Genomic DNA, 14,818 nt, shown 5'->3' with positions numbered 1-14,818 from the left:
GAGTGACTCAGCCAGGTCATTCCCATCTTCTGCCGAGCACCCAGGAAATGACGATGGCTAGCAATCGTACTGCTCCGTCTTCTGGCGAACAGCCAGGAGATGATGATGGATAGCAATCATAACGCAACATCTTCTGCCGAGCACCCAGGAGATGATGATGGTGGCTAGCAGTCATACTGCGCCATCTGCTGCCAGTCTAAGATGTATAAGATAGATGGAGTGGATCAAAACACGAAATTGACCTGGCAATGTGCACATCATGCTGCTGAACTCTGCATGAGCTCTGCATGGTCACCTGTGCTGATCAGCTCGCCATGCTATCCAAACAGGAAATTAAATTCAAAGGTTCACGGGCCTTTTCCTGTCTACCTGGCCAGTGCATCTGAGTTGAGAGCACTGTCCAGAGTGGTCACAATGGAGCAGTATGGGATAGCTCCCAGAGACCAATACCGTCAAATTGCATCTACACTACCTCAAATTCAACCCGGCAAGGCCGATTTCAGTGCTAATCCCCTCGTCGGAGGTGGAGTAAAGAAATTGATTTAAAGCACCCTTTAAGTCGTAAAAAAGGACTTTGTTGTGTGGACGGGTCCAAGCTTAAATCGAGGTAAAACTGCTAAATTCGACCTAAAATCATTGTGTAGACCAGGCCTTATTCTCTGATCACCTACGTCACTTTATGCTGCATTGGCTTCAGTGCAGTTACTTCTCATTCACATCACTAAAAGTGAGGAGAACCAGGTCCAGTATGTAACATACACAAAACCCAACAAATCCCCATGCTACTCCTAGGTGAGAGAACACGAACAAAATGATACAGACTAATTCACAGAGAAGAATGTGAACAGGATGTTAATTTCACTGAAAATTCCTTCTTTAATAGACTCCTGATAGTTTTTTAATAAAATCAGTTCTTGAAGAATGGCAATCAATGGTATTTTATCAGGTTTTTTTCTGGTTCAAAATACAAATGCCCAGTCCAATATGCTTTACTGACATTTTCTTAAAACCATGTAACAAAATGCAAGGCTAATATTTTACAAATAGGAGCCTAAATTTATCTGAGAAAGTATAGGTAATTGGGTACACAAAAACAGTAGTAGGGAAAGCATAGGGTTACTTTTGTTTGCCCAGATGGTTGATCTGATTGGCATACACAATTACCTGCTTTCATGGGTAGCCATATTTTGTGGGCAAAACTTAACAACCAATTTTATTACTCAGATGCTTCAAGTATTTCCATTGTTAAGCTGTCATTGGAAAACTTTGATACTGTCACTCTGGCACTGAAATGCTCACGCTGGTGGCCTAACAAAGTTTGAGGCTGACATGCTGTTAAAACTCAGGAATAGTTCCTTAAAGTTAGTGGAGCTCTGCTGCTGTAAAACAAGTGTAAGGGAGATCAGAATAAGCCCCCACCTTTCTCCCCCCGGGGATGGAATGGAATGCTAAATCCTGTTTTATCCACAACTATACGCTCTGAACTTGAACTCCATATTTACTGGGCCTCATAGTGGTACCATGTAAGCACCTCCCAGAGTTGTGCAGAGCTGCTCTGCTACTGGGTGAACTCTGGGATGAATTATGCCTTATGCAGCCTTCTTCCCTGAGCTTCACAGAGAGACCCTGTTGCTACACCCATCCACAGGGCTCAGTTTATGGCTCCTGAGTTGGTCTTGCCGTGCAGACTGGTATGGAGGGGGCTAAGCCCTGAACCTGACTCCTTCTCTCCCCATTCCTGTTAGGTTGCTGTACACCTGTAGTGGTGTTGGAATGGACAGTCTTTGCACTTGCCCAAGTGATGTAACCTCCACTGTGCTTGGCAGATACATGAGCTGTGCATAGGTGGGGGAAGGGCTCCTTGTGCCCTCGCTTACAAGGTGCTCCTGCCTCTTCAGTTAAAAAAAAGAACCTAAAAAGCTGTAGCTGGTATTGGCATTTTCAGCTGAAGATAAAAACAGGAAGTGGCTCAAGGGCAAAAGAGAAACTGTGGCTGAGCTAGCGCTTTGGTGTTTAAAAGCACTGGGTCTTCGCTAGTAAAGGGTTGTGTGACCTGGCACTACATTTTAAAAGGGAAATTCTTTCCACTAGTTCTACACCAAGCTGAATATTCTTTTTAATTATCCTCTCCTTCAAGAGCCCCAACCAGCCTGGTGCTGAGCATCTTCTGTGTCATACTGAGCACTCCCAATCCTTATTGAAGTCAGAGCCAGGCTTGGATCTCAGGAATTCCTGACCCCGAGTTTGGTGCTCAGGTCACTTGTCCACAACACCCTTCTATTCTATTTAATGTAAAGCAGTGCTGACTGGAGAAAACTTGGGCTCTGCATCAGCCCAAGGTCAGATTGGCAGGGGCCCTGGAGGTTTTTCGCCTTCCTCTGGAGCGTGGGGCACGGGTCACTTGCTGCTGGACTCTCTGCAGCTTGAGGTCTTCAAACCACAATTTGAAGACTTCAATAACTCGGACATAGGTTAGGGGCTGTTACAGAAGTAGATGGGTAGGGTTCTGTGGCCTGCTGTGTGCAGGAAGTCAGACTAGATGATCATATTGGTCCCTTCTGACGTATGAGTCTATGAGTCTATGCTGGCTTCTGTCAGAATGCACCCTACCACAGATCCCTGGGATGGAGAAGAAGCCAGTGAGAGTTTAGGGCACTTAGAGCCTGAAACAGCTACATCCAAGTTCCCCTCAGTCTATGTGTAGAGGTGGAGGAGGGTTAAATTCCTAATCTTATAAAACAAAACAGGAAAAGCATCTCTGTATCATATGTTCCATTTCTGTGTTCCGCTGACATTAAGCAATGCTTATGGTTTATGATGTCCTCAGAACCTATCACTGGAAATTCAGCAGTCTTGCTGTCTATGCTTTTACATCTGTTATTCAGTTTATTTTGCAATCTCTAACCACTGTTATGAATCTGGAATGAAGTGTGCACCTAGGAGGAATGACTTTAACTTGGAAACTTTTGCACATGTAACCGGGAGAATATTAAGACATGATTGTGGGCTGGGTTTTTTTTTACAGATTTCAAAAGCAAAGAAAGAAATTGCACCCTCACCAAGCAAAGAAAAACAGCTAGGAAGGAACAGACCACCTGGTACTGATGAGGTGCCAGACGCCTGCCTTTAATTGAGTGTTTAAAGAAAACAGTGCAAGCATGTCTTTTAATTCATAATGAGTTCTGACTTGCTTTGACATAAGCTGTGTGAAAAACCATGTGTGCTGTTAGTTGAAAGGGTGCTGTTAGTTAAAAGTAATAAGGTAATTTTTATTCAGTACTTCAGTGCTGGAGTGTGTTGAATGTGTGCATAGAATTGAACCAAAGTCTAAAATGAAGACCTAAAATGATTGAATCTGTGCAATGAAAAAGGATGCTAAGGTTACATGAAAGAGCCACCTTTGACGTGCTCATAGCCACCTGCTGCTTTTCTGTGCCCTTCCCTTTCTCCTTTCTGCAATGTCTTGTCAATCTTCTGCTTGAATATTGGTCAGGATATGATATGACATTCCCTATCTCTCTCTCTTCTCACTGACAGTGGGGTGTCTCACCTGCTTTTCTCTTCTACCAATCTGTCTGCCTCAGCACAGTGAACTCCTACCTTTTTCCTAAACCTCTTAATGTCATCTGGTACCTTCCCCCCAACAATGCAGATCATGGTTGTCTCCCTTGTTCTTAAAAAATTGCTCTCACCAAGGTCTCAGATTGCTTCTTCATTGCCATATCTCAAAGCTTCTGCTCCATCCTCACCCTCTTTGACTTATCAGCTGCTTTTGATGCTGCCAGTCACGCTGTCCTTGAAATCTTGTCCTTTCATCATTCCCTCCTCTTGTTTCTCTTCCAGCATCTCAGGTGGTTCCTTCAGTGACTCAGCTACAGGGCTTTGTCCTTAGTCTTTTCCGCTTCTCCTTCTATATGCTTTGTCTTGGCAATCTTCTCTGTTTACTTTATGACTCAAAAAATTACCTCTGCATTCTTGACCTGTCTCCCTATACCCTATCCCACATAATGGCCTGCCTCTCTGACATCATCTACTGTGTATCACCACAAACTCAAAATTATCATGGCTGAAACTGAGCTCTTCATCCAGGGCCGGATTTACACCTTATGGGCCTCTAGGCATAGCATCTTCAGCACCCCCCCTGCCTACAGCTGACCATCGTATTGCACATAGTTTTAGAGAGGTAAAGTGTCCCTAGAACACCGGCACCCCTGGCAAATGCCTACTGTGCCTAATTGGAAATCCGGCCCTGTCTTCATCTGCTCCCCATTTTCTGTCACTGCCAACAATACTATCCTCTTCCCGGTCATTCAGGCCCACAATCTTGGTGATATCATCGTCTCTCTCATCTTGCATCCAGTTTTCTGGCCAAACAAATCTTTCAGTTTTCTCCAAGTAATTTCCAAGATCTGGCCTTTTCTCACTGTCTCACTGTCTGCTAAAACAGCTAAAACTCTTCTTAGGCCCATCATCTTCACTATCACAACCTTTTCTTTTCTCCTTACACATATACCTTCCCCCGAAATTTAGCCTCCTCCAGTGGCTTTCCCTTCACCTAATCAACTTTTGGCTTCTTCTCTGAATCTTTAAGACTCTTTACAGTTTCGCCTCTGCATCTGTGAATTTATATCTTGTTGAGTCACTTCCTGAGAACAGTACCATCCTCTCCTACCTGCATGACCATGCCCCCAACTACTATCACTGTGTTTTCACTAACCCTGTACCCTTGTTGCAAGGAATGCCTTTATATTCTTCATGATATCTATGTCTGCCATGATGCTTACAGAAAATTGCCAGATGGCACTGACTAGGTAACTAGCCAAGGAGGATTGCTGATATCTTATTTTTATAATTTAAACAAAGCAACAAAAAGATTTTGATACAGAATCATGAATCGGTGCACACAGCTAGTCTACGTATCAAGCCACTCCTATCATTGTTACCCTCAGTCTGCCCTCCCTCATTCCCTCCTTCTGTTTTTTGCATCCATGCAACACTCTGGCAGTGCTTGACTGAAAAACACATCCATCAGCAAGGGACAATTCCATTGGGAAATATTTGTGTGTGTTGTTGACTCATTATTACTGGCAGTTCACCATCAGGGAAGAAGGTGTAGCTCCTTAGGCTGAGAGGAGCTAGGATCTGGAATGAACATTGCTCTGAGAGAAAACTGTGAGCAGTCATACCTGAGGAGACAACTTGAACTGGATTTTTGTTTATTTGTTTAATTTGAAGTTCCTCTTGTAAAACAAAACCTAGGAAGGAAGGTAAGTTTTGACTTTCTGCAAGGTGTGTGCTTCATGTTTAGAGCAGGGTGATCAAGCCACCTGCTCACAAGCCATGTATATTGCCTTGTCTTAAATTTCATTGTACACACTCAGGGAGAAGACCATGTCTTCTTTATGTTTGCCCCCTTCCTTGTAGTAGCTGCTGTACAATTTGAGCTGGGTCTTCTGGATGCTACTGTGGAACAAATGATAAAATAACAATTTTACTTGTAGCAAAGAGGCGTGGCTTCCCTCAGAGATTGACAGCAAGGGATGGCCAGATGCCTCCTGGTGGGTGGAACCAGGAAGGCCATGCTCACCATGCCAGGAGCAGATGGGTGGGACCAGAGCAGGAAGTATAAAAGATGGGCCCTGTAGCTCAGTTGGTCTGTAGCCACCGAGGAAGACAGACACTTCCATCCTGCTGCAGAAGACGTCTGCTGCCCTGAGGACTCTCCCAAGCTATCAAACCCAGCCACTGCCGAGGAGCTGCTGGGATTGCCACTGGCAGTGTATCCCATGGAGCCAGGTGACAACCCTGAGACTCAGGTACACCCCAAGGGGAGGGGACGACAGTCAACGACAGTCTGGCTGAGTTACTACTACCTGAACCAAGGTCAGCATGTTGTGGCCGGATCCCCGCTGACCCAGTGGAGGAACACCTTGCCACTGTTAGGGTCCTAAGCTGTGACCCACTGGAGTCATATGGGCCCAGATCCCCTTATCTCTTGCCACTCCACCCCTGAGTTGGCAGCCTCCCCACCATAGGCCAAGAGGCCTACGTTTGTCTGCAGTCTACCAGAGCCAAGACATCAGGCAGTAGATTGTCTACTGCTCTGCTCTACTGCAGAGGTCAGAGAAATCCCCTCCTGAGCCTGAGGCCTGAACCCCGAGACTGTTTGGTGCCCCAGACTGCCTGAGGGCCTGGGCTCCTTGAATACTCACTGCTCTGCCCTGCCTGAGGATTTGAGCCCTAGAGACAGCTAACTTCCCCGTTTTACAGATTGCTGTTCTAGGTGCGTGATGACAAAGAGGCGTGGCCTCCCTCTGAGACTGACAACAAGGGACGGCCATATGCACCTACTTACTTCATTTACATCAAAACCCATTACTGTAAGACCAGCGTGGGATCATGATGAGGACCAAAATTTACAATCATAATTGATTCAGTTTATACTGAGAACTAGTTCAATTGCAAAATACTAAACCTTCAAAAATCTAAGTAGATCAGCATGATTGAACTCTGAAATGTATGCCCCAATTTTGCAATTAGATCTGTGTGGGAGGACCCTGGCTTTTGGGCAGAGCTCCACTGAAGTAAAAAGAATTACTCTGGAGGGACAGGCTCACAAAAATGAAAGCAGAGTTAATTTAAGGCTGCTATTGAAAATATTTCCATATGAAGGAAGAAATATGATCTTAGGTTTTTAGATTGCTTTGTATTTGCAGGCTGCTGTCTCATAAAGGTAATCAGTTTTCAAACTACTATCAGTGTATTTGATATAAGAGGCACAAACAGGTCTTTCATCACACTCATTATTATACAAGAATAATCTTCATATCATGCACACATTTATAATATTAATAGTGATGATAAAACTCAGTATAATAAGAGGTGCCTTCAAACAAGCTACAGTAAATCATACCATGTAATCTACTTAAAAGAGCTGTTCAAAATCTTTTCTTCAGACTTTTGTAAAGCAACAGCATTGTAAGCTGTATTTCATAGTGACCATATAATGCAGGAGGCTACAAAAAGGAAGAATATTAGGCTGCATGGTCTGGTAGATTAAGATTCCTTAATCTTTTAGAATTGCCCAGTCTTGTTTAGAGAGATCTTCTTACGGTGGCTATTGAGAAAGAACAAACACAAGAGCTTTCAGATGGAGTAGGACATAGCAAATGTTGCCAGACACCATTCATTTCTCATCTTACAGGCATTAAAAGATTATATAAAATAGTATGTAAAAGACTTGAATCGTTCTGGAGTCCTCATGAGGCTGTTGCATTTAAAGGGAAACCATCCATTTAAAAAGCATGTACTATTAGATGTTACATGTAAGCTTACTGTACTCAAAAGAGATTCGCATTTTGTGCCCAGTGTGATTGCACTGTACATTTGACAGTACTTTGTTATAAAGTCAGATTTTAGTTTTTTCCTGCATAGTCAGGTAGGGCCCAATCCTGGAGGCCCTGATACACTTTGTTTCAATGGCACTGTTTACAGGAGTAAATAAATGAGGTTGGTATTCAGCCCATGGTGGTGTTTTTTTAAATGGTGAAGGAGCGATATATCAAGGAAGACTGTGTTCCACACCAGAGGGACCATAATCACCTGCTCATCAGAGGCATGGTGATGGGATACTTAAAAGGCAGGTGGTGCTGGAGTCCAGTTATCTCTCAGGTTGAGGATCACAGAGGAAGTCTGGAAGATGTCAAGCTCTGAAATTTGTTCTCCTTCCCATGACATCTACTACTATGGCAAGCACTCCTCAGGCATTTGCTATTTTCAGCTTTTGTGTGAATAGGCAATTGATTAGCTTTTTAAGGTACTTTGTCCACTGTGGCATGATTTCTCTGTGGCAGAGTTATGAGCAAACTGCATGTCCTTTCAGCTATATGTTGAAATTATACATTGCTAAGCCTGTAAAGGTATTCACTGTCAACATGACAAAAACCATGGCTTTACTCCTTTTCTGAACCAACAGCTTGGCTTATGAGAATACTATTTCTGTACTTTTATCATACCTCTGAACCTGCCAAAGCCAGAACATAGGATGCAAGGTGTGACAAACTGAAGGACACACAAACTATTCGTGCAGAAGATTTTAAATGCTGTGGGGTTCACTCCTTGAATGTAAATGATTCTTTATTTCTGATGTAAATGATTCCCTACTATAGAAGAGAGACAATTTAGTAGGGAACATAGGAAATTTAGGACTAAAATAAGTGGCATCCTTCAAAATGAGGAATATCTAAGATGTATCCGCTCTGGAAAGAAAAAAGGGAACAGTTTTACTTTCTACAGTTTATTTACAATACATTCATTCCTTTATATAGCTCCTCCTTTCCTCCAAAAGACTCTCAAAATGCTGAAAACATAATGTGCTTACAGCACCACCACAACAGAAAGTAAACAGATTCTCAACAGATAGTACTGGGCTAAGCGTGCATCCCGTATCAGAAAGGATATGGGATCTTTAATGTGCAGCAAAAGAAACCTTGGCTTGTCATTTAAGTGTGATCTAAACGATCCATACAAAGTAAAGTGCATGAAACTCAATGAATGCCCTGAGTGAACTCCAGCTAAAGGGATCAATGGCCTGTGATAGAAGCAGATATACTGCTCATATACACATGCCACAAAGGGTCTAGAGAGTCCTCACAGGAGGGATAGAACCATGTGCTCAAATAAAAGCAAGATATAAAATAATGCACCATGGGTAACCACAACTATATAATTGAGTTTGTTTGGAATCCAGATGTAGGTGGCGCCAGTGAATATGAAAAAGGCTGCCAAATGTCACTAAGCAAATCTATGTTCTTGTATAGAATAAAAGGAGCATTCAAGGGACAGGTGAACAAAAACAGATACATGCATGGGCCAGATCCTCAGCTGATGTAAATCAGCCATTCAAATAATTGGAGCTCCACCAATTTACAGAAGCTGAAGAAGTGGCCTACAGTGTCTTGTCTCAGAAGAAGGCAGTAATGTTCCTGACAATGAGTATGTTACCAAACAGGAAGTTGAGATTCCACCAAAGAAAAACCCATTTCAAGAAACAGAAAACTAACAATGAAATGGAATGTTGGTCTGGAGGATCAATTACAGATTGGTTTGCAACCTGGAACCAGAGTTTTCAGCTCAAAGGAAAGAACCATGTAGGTGCTTGGCTCATTTCATCTATAGTGCCTGGAGTGCTCTGGATTTATCACTGTATGAAAGCAGTTGTAGTGGTAAATATGATACTCAGAGGAAATGGTTCCTGTTTTATGAAGCAAACCAAGACTTTTAAAACTGACTTCCAGATACATTTCCAAGCTTCCCCTCTGGTGAGAGACCCAGATCAGGAAAGAGGCTGGTCTCCCAGATTTCCTGTCTGAGCATGTACCTTAGCAAGAACTCCAGACTATTATTGTTAATTTTATATGGAAAACCTAAATTTTCCACTTTAGCCAAGCAAGGGATGAAAGCAATACATAGATGAAAAGAATTAAACCTATTCTAAACTGTAATTTAATCCAGAACACAAATAAGAAAATTTCTTCTTCAACTGGTATAAATGTCTGATCCTGCTCCTATTCAAGTCAGCAGAAGTTGTGCCATTTTGCTGGGAGTAGAATAAGGTCCATGTTATGATGATAATATTCTGCTTCTCTGTTGGCTCACTATTGGACTATGAAATTCTATGAACTCCTATATGTCTGAATAGATATCGAAATCTCTCTCTCTCTCATCTATTTATAAAGTACCGGTAAAAATATCAAATATCCACGTAAAAGTTGAGAAAGGGAGCTATAAAATTTCATACATAATAGTGTTTTTCCCATGTAACTTTCCTAGAGGGTTTTTTTTTTTTAGGGCCAGATTCCAATTGCCTTACTCCCACTGACTAATACCTTGCTCCTCAGTTAGTCTCACTGACGCCAATGGAGCCACTTGTCGTGCAAGGTGGTAGTCACTCTGAGTAAGGCCATCAGTATCTGATCCTTAGCTTTTCAAGAGAATCAAAAAATGACCCTCAGTGATGGCAACGACAAAACAATGGCAATGCTATTAACTTTCTCTACATAAAGCTTTTGTGAAATCCAGCTTCAACATTCTATGCCTGACAAATGGTGCAAGATGCCCCTCAACACCAGCTGCAAATCATCAGTGGAAATATTTTATTAGTACCGTACTTGTGGGAAGCAAATTGTTCTGTGTGAGAAATGCAGATGACCACCTGATCAGATGCTTTTCTCGTGACCTCTTTGGTAAGAATATTCTGACAGACAGCCTTCTCTCTTACTGGAGTCGTTTTTCCCCTATTCAGGCTTTTCAGCAATTGTGCGCAATGATTTTAATTGGGTATTGATTTCTACTATGACACCACTGTTTCCAGCGCAGTGTCACTTAGCACTGGGCATGTTAACAGATGCTAAAGACTGCCCACACTATCTGATCTATTTTATGATTATTTTTAAACATGATATGTTTGTTTGTTTCTTTGTGGTTTTTTGCCCCTGCTTTATTTTCCCATCAGGCCTTTTGATTTGTGGTTTCTTCTTAACTGCAAATAAAGCCACTCTCTTTTTCTGAGATTGGCTTACCATCCAGTGACCCTTCTTTGTAAGGACCACCTGCCTAACAAAAGAAATTTCTTCCTGCAAGCACTGGTACTAGGAGAGAAGTTATAAAACAAGTGAGTCACTAGGCCCCTTTGCTTAACTCTTTGCAGTCTCCATAAAGCTGAGCAGCCTTTTATATCCACCAGGTTTTCAGTGTTGCTAATTTTGATCACTCTTGCTCCCCTCTAAAGGGCTCTAATCCAAAACCTAATCAAACAACAGGGTTCTCAAGCTTAAAAACCACAGTGCAGCTCCCTTATTGCCAAATTGGCTGAATCTAGAAAATAACTTTAATTGCCACAAAAATAAGGTAAAGTAATTTCTGTTCATTTAATTCTTCCCCGCCCCCCCCACACACACACCCCATGGCAATGAGAAAAAGTCAGACAAGAAAGGAGAGTGAATTTAGAAGGCTTTAGCGGCCGTGGGGACCATTATTAATTTTTATTTCCATCTTAATTTTTCCCCACGGAACAAAATAAGAAATGTTCTCTGTCTGCTTTTAAAATGAAAACGCTAAACTTTGCAGACTCATCACTTTCATAAGCATTCTTAGTTTCACTATGCCAGTGTGGCATATTCAATGCCAAAGGTAGATGCTCCTAGCTAAGAGACTTTTGGAAGGCCACTGCCTTGAAATAGATCAAATTCAGAGATGATGTATAAGTTAGATTCTCATAGGCTATACCTACACTATGAACTAGGAGTGTGATTTCCCTGCTTGTGCTCACATGCTCGTGCTTGCTCGCATCAAGCTACAGTGAGTATATATAATGTAACCATGATAATACGGGTGGCAGCAGCAGAGGCTTGGCTGAGCTGTGCCAAGTACAACCAGTGGATTTGTACCCCATGGAGCTCAGCCATTCCTCTGCAGCTGCTGCCTATGATACCATGACTATGCTACTATTTATACTTGCACTAGCTCAATGAGCGCTACTGTGAATATGTGTATGCGAGCAGGGGAATCACACCCCAGCTTGTAGTGTAAACAGAGCCTTACACTCAGACTCCTTCACACTCAGAGCTACATACATTCATTTTACTCCTGTGCCAGTGTCTAAGATGGTGGAACTTACATGCCAAGGAGCCAGAAAAGGTGGAAGTTTTATAAGAGCTTTCACTCTATTTTAACTTATAGTATTCTCTAGTGTCCTGATTTATAAATTACAACCACTATACAACTGTATAATCATGTCTAAGTAGCTCTCACAGTATCAGTCTTGCCAACTCGCATTATTTTATCTCAGGTTTCACAATATTTGGTAATTTTCTTAAACCTCCAGCTCCTAGAGTCATGTGAATCTGTGAGAATCAAAGCTTTAATTAAAAAATTAAGTGCTCTGCCCTCACGGTTGGGGAAAAGCTTCAACACATGACACAAGTGCACCTAGGTGGCTCAAAAGTCAGAAGGCAAATAAAAAGAAATGTATTGTTTGGCTTAAAAATTATGAGAGTTTGCAAACATCTCATGGTTTTTGTGACCACAACTCATGATTTTAAAATGTTGGCAATACCAAAGCGTGTAAGGGAATCTGATACTACTTTACCTAGCGCCTCTAATTTTCAACCTATGGAGTTCAAAGACCTGATCGCCATCTCAATCACATTGGCATTAGTCAAGAGAATCATCAACAGAAGTGAGATCAGGATTAAGCCTCGCACCTGTAATGGAAGTGATAAGTTCAGTATTGGACACTAAGGAGAAGATACTGCATGGTGCTAAGTGCTGTCAATTCCTATTGATATCAGCATAAAATCTAGTATGTCTGCATAAATTTTGAAGTGGATTTCATATCTACACTTTTTTTTTTAAATAAATCACCTGCCTTTTCAATAGGTCAATGACACTGAGAGATGAAAAGGGTTAATAAGAGAGCTTTAAAACGATCAAATCTGTAAGCCCAAAAAGATTTTAAAATACACCCTTATTTACAAAGGTCAGGGTGAGGCAAGAAAGTGCAAGAGGTTTATTGGCAAGGAAGGAAGTTGTTTAAGAGACTGATTCCCATCCCCTAAAATAAAAATTAGAAAAACTCAGCTAATCTGATTTAAAAGAGAACAACAGATCCATTTCATTGACATTTCTGAAAACTTTTCATGAATTCCTTTAAGAAGGCACAGAAATACAGACCAGCACAGGGACCAAATGTGCTAAGGAATTGATGCATAAACTTCCCTACATTCCAAAAGACTTATTTAATGTTCTGTGTCATTGATTAGACAGTGAATTAGTACAGCAATACATAAACAGTTTCCAAACATCATCTTCATCAGACTAAATGTCACTTTTGGGGAGCAGTTACTTCTTTGGGAAGAGAAATCTTGGAATACCAAGTTCTATATAACCATGGTTCTTGAGCCAGTAAATAGTGCCAGAACAATGGTTGGTATTGGTTGAGACCTTCACCACACCAGTGAAAGGTGTAGCCTTGTGCAGAATGCTACACGAGAAATAGAAGGAAAAGACAAGAAGTAACAAGACAAAACATTTAGAGATGGGAAGAGTGGGGAAAGAAACAGAAATTCCAAATAGAAGAGAGGTAGAAGCAAGGAAAATGGCTTATTGGTTGCATTGCTCTGCACCATTTTCAAACATACCAGATCACTCTAATGACCCATTGTTGAGAGATTGCATTTGGCAAATTAGTTAGTAAATGAACCAACTAGAACTGGGCAGAAAAAGGTAATTCCTTTTTGTGGAGGATTTCAGTAGTTCAAAACATGGCTTCACTCTAATTGGGAACAAAACCCAAAAATTTCAACATTCTCTATGAAAGGGAGTGGAACTCGAACTCTGAATCCACAGACCCTGGAAGCCATGAACTCACCAGCATCCCACTACTCAGGGTCTTGTGGAGCTGGATGGGTAACTTGGCAGGAAGCAGGCAGGTTTCTGATGGAAACTTGAACCCTGCCTGAAACTCTGGAGAAATAGAACTGTATCTGCAAAACATTTCAATTTCTCCAAATCAGCAAATTCCAACTGAACATTGTTTCATAAGAATTTGTCCAACTCGCTCTAGAAACAGCACAGTAAAATAGAACAAGGCTAGTGCATTACACATATGTACCTTGCTAAGTAATTTAGCTGTAATTATGATAATATTTCATAGGCTAGTAACTGTTTTGTGGCATATGTTCAAAAAAATACAACAGGTTTAATAATACAAGAGATATCATTGCAATTAAAGGTTTTAGCCAACACTGAGCCAGATCCTCTGGCCCCTTGGTCATGTGAGTAAGAACTTAGGATTTGATTTTCCACTGCTGTGCTCGTATACAAATTCAGCACATTCTGCACTGCAGTTGTGTAGATCAGTGAACCCCGTGGCCAATTCTGCAGCTGAGGAATCACACAAAACATGAAGGTCTCTCTGGTTTTAACCCTCTTTGCTTCTTTTCCTGCACCCTTGATTTGCCAGCTTCAAGTTCTTTGCCTATCTAATTTAGATCACAAGGTCTTTGTGGCAAGGTACATGGCTTTTCTCAATCTCTGTAAAGAGCTACATGAAATTATGATGCCATAGAATTGTTCAACATTAATGGTTTGGCCCCTCATTCAGGTCAACACTTAAGCATGTGCTTAAGTACTACTGAATTCTGGGCTACGGGTTTTGTAGGAGCTAACGGATGTACAAAGTTTTGATCCTCAAGAGGGTGCCATCACCAGAGTATTTTAGGGCCTACCATGGGGTATACGTGCAGGGAGTATCATTTGCAGGGCAGGGATAGCCAGGAGAGTTACAAAACTTTTTCATAGGGTTGGATTTAAGATCTGTGGTTGATTTGAATCTAACCCTTGTTTAGTTGCTTTCTCTTCAGTTCGTATAAATCTTTCGCCTTTTACTAAAGATTTCCGTGGAGAGGAACGTTTAATTTCCCACTAAATACTTCAATATTGCTGAAATGAGGGTGATTGATATGGTCCAATTATGAGTCCACTGAGCTACAAGTTTTTTCCTCACTGAAAACTTTGACAAAAATAAAAACAAATTCATTTTTGTTTAAAAAATGAAAATTGAAAATCAAAATATTTATCCAAAAACTGCTGAAAAGTAAAAATATTGAGATTTTGGCTGAAAAATTTTGACTTTCTGATTTTCTGTTTTCCAGTGACATTTTTTTGAGAAAAGCAGGTATTTTCCAATTAACTGAAATCCTAAACTTTCATCAAAAAAATGTTGATGGAATTTTTTTGACCAGCCTTATGAATATCA

General features: G+C 41.4%; 1 pseudogene; it reads left to right on the top strand.

The window, feature by feature from the left end:
- Positions 1–14,403: 14,403 nt before the first annotated feature.
- On the top strand, positions 14,404–14,525 carry LOC116822261 (U5 spliceosomal RNA; annotated as a pseudogene).
- The last annotated feature ends 293 nt before the right edge of the window (positions 14,526–14,818 follow it).

Source organism: Chelonoidis abingdonii, chromosome 1 (assembly GCF_003597395.2).
Source record: "Chelonoidis abingdonii isolate Lonesome George chromosome 1, CheloAbing_2.0, whole genome shotgun sequence".
NCBI lineage: Eukaryota > Metazoa > Chordata > Testudines > Testudinidae > Chelonoidis > Chelonoidis abingdonii.
The sequence above is the reverse complement of the archived record's forward strand: the minus strand, read 5'-3'. Positions and strand labels throughout refer to the sequence as shown.